This window comes from Coenobita brevimanus, chromosome 46 (assembly GCF_032717465.1).
Source record: "Coenobita brevimanus isolate Jiangsu-jjx chromosome 46, ASM3271746v2, whole genome shotgun sequence".
NCBI classification, from domain to species: domain Eukaryota; kingdom Metazoa; phylum Arthropoda; class Malacostraca; order Decapoda; family Coenobitidae; genus Coenobita; species Coenobita brevimanus.
Window position 1 is genome coordinate 831404 of NC_136999.1, and position 6085 is coordinate 837488.

Here is a 6085-nt window from a genome sequence, read left to right on the forward strand (position 1 = left end):
GTGTGTCGATGAAACAAGCTGCTTTATTTTGTAGTGGCCGTGGCGATGGGGGTATAGTAGTAGTAGTAGCAGCAGCAGCAGCGGCAGTAGCAATAGTAGCAGTAGTAGTAGTAGTAGTAGCAGTAGTAGGAGGAGGAGGAGGAGGAGGAGGAGCATTTTTGTGATAGTAGTAGTTGCTGTTGTTGTAGCAGCAGCAGCAGTATTAGTGCCAGTAGCGGGACTAATAGTAGTAGTAGTAGTGTAGTGCTGTAGTAAATTTTCCTCTGACGGAACTAGCCCACTGACACAAGCAAGTCGTATTTGTCTTAGTTATGAGGTAAGAATGAGTCTCCTTGGTTACTATTGGCATTCATTACTAGGCCGAAATTTCGTTCTTTGCAGCCTACAGTATTTCCATTAGCCCATTGACAGAATAAGACAGTAGTACAGCGATGATTGCTTTCCACAGCACTTCTTCGTGACTAGCACCATATTCTTGGTTCATCTCTTGCTACGGTTCAACATTCAACACATAGCTAGAATTCTACCCCCAATTAGAGCGAACACTAGAAAATGATGCTAGTCACGAAGAAGTGCTATGGAAAGGATGTAGAGCCGTAGTACTGTCTTTTCCTGCCACTGAGGTACGCGAAACACGCTGGAAGAGGACGGAAATCTGGCCAAGTTAAAGGGAAAAGAATATAGTAGGCCATCTCTCTCTCTCTCTCTCTCTCTCTCTCTCTCTCTCTCTCTCTCTAAAAATATTAAGTTTTGATTTTTCTCTTTTTTTCAGATGAGGTCTTGGTGCATCACGGAAGGGCTGACCTGACTACTCACCACCAATCATCAACACCACCACCATCAATCACCACCACCACCATCATCAATCATCATCACCACCACCGCCACGACAATCATCAACATTATGGAGTTAATTCTAAGTTTGGGAATCAGTGTTTTAAACAAAGCTCAGTCGTTCTTATGTTATACAGACAAAGACCAAACGATTCACACAGGTTTGCTAATCTGAAGGAAACCCCACGCCCACGTCAGCCTAGCACCCGTCTTCCCTCCTGCCAACACCCATCTTCCTTCCTGCCAACACCCATCTTCCCTCCTGCCAACACCCATCTTCCCTCCTGCCAACACCCATCCCCCTTCCTGCCAACACCCATCTTCCCTCCTGCCAACACCCATCTTCCTTCCTGCCAACACCCATCTTCCTTCCTGCCAACACCCATCTTCCTTCCTGCCAACACCCATCTTCCCTCCTGCCAACACCCATCTTCCTTCCTGCTAACACCCATCTTCCCTCCTGCCAACACCTATCTTCCTTCCTGACAACACCCATCTTCCCTCCTGACAACACCCATCTTCCCTCCTGCCAACACCCATCTTCCTTCCTGCCAACACACATCTTCCCTCCTGCCAACACCCATCCTCCTTCCTGCCAACACTCATCTTCCTTCCCGACATCTTCCATTATCTTACGTTATATTGTCTCTTACGTAATTTACTCTCAGATGTAATACTGTACCACTAAATCATTTACTATACTCCTCTGTCTCTTATATATACTCCTGAATTCTGTACCTGAAGCCAAAATAAATAATCCTACCGTTTATATAAATAGTTCTCCATTACTTGACTCACAGGAAATATATTCAGCCATACTTACATGCATATATAACACGAAAGTAATTCATATACATTTTTTTTTATATTATAGCATAACCAAGGATCTCTATATATCTACGAGTATCTATAAATGGCTATGGCGATATATGATTAAAAGGATTTCTTATACATTCATAGACATCGGAGCCTGAAAAGTTATATATGAATTTTATGGTCAAAGATACAAGTAATTCTACCATACAGGAATTCATGTGCACAATAACCGTACTAACTAGAACGCACTCAGTGATCGCATACCTCCACCAATGCCAGTCATTATAAAGGACCCTGATCCTGATCCGACCCCAAATTTAATCAGTTCTTTCTAGGCCCATGGCCCTCCCACCCACAAAATTTCATTGAAATTCATGGAGAACTGGAGATATTGTGTGGGTTACTCCGGATCCGGATGCGGATCTGCCCAAATTTTAAACACTTCTTCCTTGGCCCATGGACCACCCTTCCACAAAATTTCATTGAGAGTTTTTGAAGATATCGTCTGGACAAACAGACAGACAGAGGTAAATACATAACCTCTTCAACTTCGTTTGCGGAGGTAATAATAATACACCAGCAGCAAAACTACTACTACATCTGCTACTACCACTACAACCAAATTGTGTTAGACACGTGTGTAATGTTTTGTTTAGTGCATTTCTAGCGGATATCACTGATCAATCTTGCTAACATTCACCCCATGCACTCGGCACCACTGCCTTGCATCATGACTCACGGCCGTGCGTGCGTGTGTGTGTGTGTGTGTGTGTGCTCAAGGTCACACAATGGCGCCATCCCAACCCTTTCAGTACGATGGCGCCTATTTCTGGCTACCTCGACGATTTTATTCCACTTTAGACAATCTTCACCCTACCTTATTATCCTTGGCTTAAACTTGCCACTTTCCCATCTTGAAACCTGAGCTGTAAGGCAAGATTTACGTCAGAACATGTGCTAGTCACGAAGAAGTGCTGTGAAGATGCAGAGCCGTAGTATTGTTCTTTTTTCTGCCTACAGGAAATGTACTGCAAGAAGACGAAAATCTAAGCCAGGTTAAGGTAAAGAAGATAAGATGTTAAGATAAAAATGTCGGAGTTAATGAAAGCTATGGTGGAAACTCCCTGACACCTCTTCCTCAGCGATTTATTTTGCATTTTACACCTTACTGTCCTCTTCAGTGTTATATAAATACTTCTAATATAATACCGTATAAATAACGTGCATAAAGATAGTAACTACCTATATCCAAAAACAAACAGGTAAGGAGCTTTCTTCACCCACTAGCGCCCAGTGTCCTCAATACAGGACGGAACTGGGCACTTTTAAAATTTAATAACGAAGGAAACCCCACGATAGGGACCTATAAGCTTCGCGACTATGAGCCGATAGGCGGAGTGCGGTACGCCTTGCACCCTTCCAGCACAATCCCTGGCACAGGAACTCTGGGAGCCAAGGAGTTAACGGACAGAATACGGGCCTACATCTCATCCCCCGAGAAATTCCTCTAACTTGAAACCCGAATTATTTTGTCATCTTATTTTTTCCATCTCCAGACGATTTTGTTCAGCTTAGGACAAACCTTTGATATCTAAAGGTGTTGATGAAAGATGCATCTCGTATGGGATGGCCACAAACAAATCGCCTCCATGTCGCCCTGTCCCTTACCATTTCGCTGCCCTCCCCCCAACTTACACTCTACTCTCTCATATTCTGTGCCTCTCTGCTCCATCCCTCAATCTCATCCTCGATTTCCCCATCCGATTCCTCCTCTCCACCTCACTCACATACTCTCCTAATTAGTCTCTCACTCCATCCTCTTCAATGGCCAAACCATCTCAATGTAATTCTCTTAACGCTGCAGGCTTTAATTGTCCTATTCACCATCCTCCTCTTGGTGGAAAGGGACGTGGTTCGTAGACGTACAACCAAGGCAGTGGAGCGGACTAGTTATATCGGTGCCATCCCATGAAGGCGTCCCTCTCCAGCACCGAGATAAGCAATATAAACCCCAATACAAAGTCCATCCAAACAAAAAACATACAAGGCAAGAACAAAGTAGATACGCAAAATAAATCGCTGAGGAAGAGATGCCACCAAGCCTTATACGTCACCTAGAATACAAAGTCGATAGTAAAAGGATATTAACTGCATACTAGAGAATAATTACCATGGTGTAATGTGCAAAACAAACCGCTTAGGAACAACTGCTGCGGGTCTTCCTGTCAGTCACAAACATGGCGAAATGTGGCAACCCATATTACCCAGAAGCGATTATTATTATTATTATTCTTTTTTAACAATTCCTCCTGTCACAGTACTCTATTTCCACGTGCTCACTGACAATAATACAAACCACAACCCCGCATTCTTTCCACAGCACTTCTTCGTGACAAGCACCACAATGTAGTTTAATCTCTGGCTTCACCCAGCCGAATAAAATCGTCTCCCCCCCCCTCTCACGGATGATTTTTCGCTAGAGTTTTCCCGACCATGAAAGAGTTGTGAATCAAGACCTTTTTGTGTGTGTGTGTGTGTGTGTGTGTGTGTGTGTCCGACTCTGGGCAAAGACTCAGGACCTATTTCTTGGGGGCAGTTGCCTATCCCAAGGCTCAGTAGTCCTCCTACACCACATGTCACCACTTCGGCGCTAACACCCACCGTCCATATTGAATACATGCTAAGGCTGTCTCATACTGTTACCACTTGTGATAAAAGTGAGATACGGTTAACTCTCTCTAGGTCTAGGGTTTGTTTTTCACCTGACGGAACTGGTCCACTCCCACAACTTAAGTCGTGCTCCTTGAAATTCAATAAGCGTGATGGGACAGGAATGAGTCTCCTTGGTTATTATTCAAATCAGCACCCCAATTAAACTACACCTGGCCATCAAACTAAACGAAAAAAGGGTCAAGATCTTTATCAGGTTAGGGTATGTGAGTGAATGAAACCCAAGTGACAGATGGCAAAGATCATATGGCACTAGGTTATGATTTCAAGGTATAGTAGGGAATAGGGAGGACACTGCTGAGGATAATTAGAAACTGAAGGCGAGGATTTTAGATTAGGTCAAGGGTCGGGAATTTTTTTTTTTTTTTTTGTATTACCTCAAAATTTGAGTAAAATGAAATCACCTACAAAAAAAAAAAAAAAAAAAGCCAGGTGTGCACACGTTAACAGAACGGCGGCTAAACAACAAATATCATGATACATGATATAAATCATGGTTTTACATCTTGTTCCCTAAAACCTACATCATTTATGTGAAAAATCAGTAATATACCGCAAGCATTACCTCTCATACCGCACGTATTACCCCGCAAATTTTTAGATTTATCCCCCAACTTTACCCCATTTGGGATAATTTACCCCTGTTCCCCGAACCCTGGCCTTTGTGATGGTTGCCAGCCCAGAGCCTATAGCACCTGTGAAAGGAAGAAATGCCGTAGATCTGGCAACGGAAATGAACGTGTCCAGAACGGAGTAGGTTTGGCAACGCTCAGTCCCGCTGGCTGCCAATTTAGCTAGACATTTAAATTCTGATCTATATATATATTTCCATGCAGCAAAAATTTTGGGGAGTATTTATACCAGATTTAATTAACACTGCCTGCCTTCTTTAATACTCCATCCAGTTTATGATTTTATTGATAAGACAGTCAGGGGCAAAAGTGTCGTCGTCACTTCGCTGCCGGTTGTGACAATGGTGTTGCATGAACTATCTTTAGGTGATGGCAATATTTCTCATGGGAGGAATGAAGGATGGATACTGTTGTTTGGGGAAGAATGAGAAATATGGAAGCAGGACAGCACAGCAAAACCATACATGATGGAAGGATAGGCTACTGTGTCGTTTGGGCAGGAAGGAGAAATATGGAAGGCAGGACACCATGATGGCAGAGGATTGTGGGCGAAAACTTTTGCTCATGGCTGTACATTGTAACTTCATCCTCCGACTTCTGGCAACATGTTTGGAAAATACGTGTTACTTAAAGAGCTGCCAACTGAGCGCAATTTTCCGCTATCTCTGGGATGCTTTCATTTTAGTGGCAATTTCAAACGTCCAGCACAGTTTTAGGCTGGGACTCTCGTGGCAAGATAGTCCCAGTCGTCCATGGTTTCCGTACTCAAGAAGTGACTGGAGGGTTTAACTGCTTGAAATACATATCGGTGTAAGGGTATACAAAGTACATTATATAACACAGGGAACTGGTGGGTCTTGCCATACACCTTCACCAAAAATAGTTATACACATATGGTTACAAATTTGTGCATGCATTAAAAAAATAGGTAGGTCTTGGCACACACCTTCAGCAGGGATGCCTTCTTTTATGCCACCAAGGGAAGTAAGGTCTCATGTACCTTTCACAGTAAGCCTAGCCTCGGAACCCAGCATCTCGGTGGGTGTAAAGTAGAACTACTATTTAATCATTTG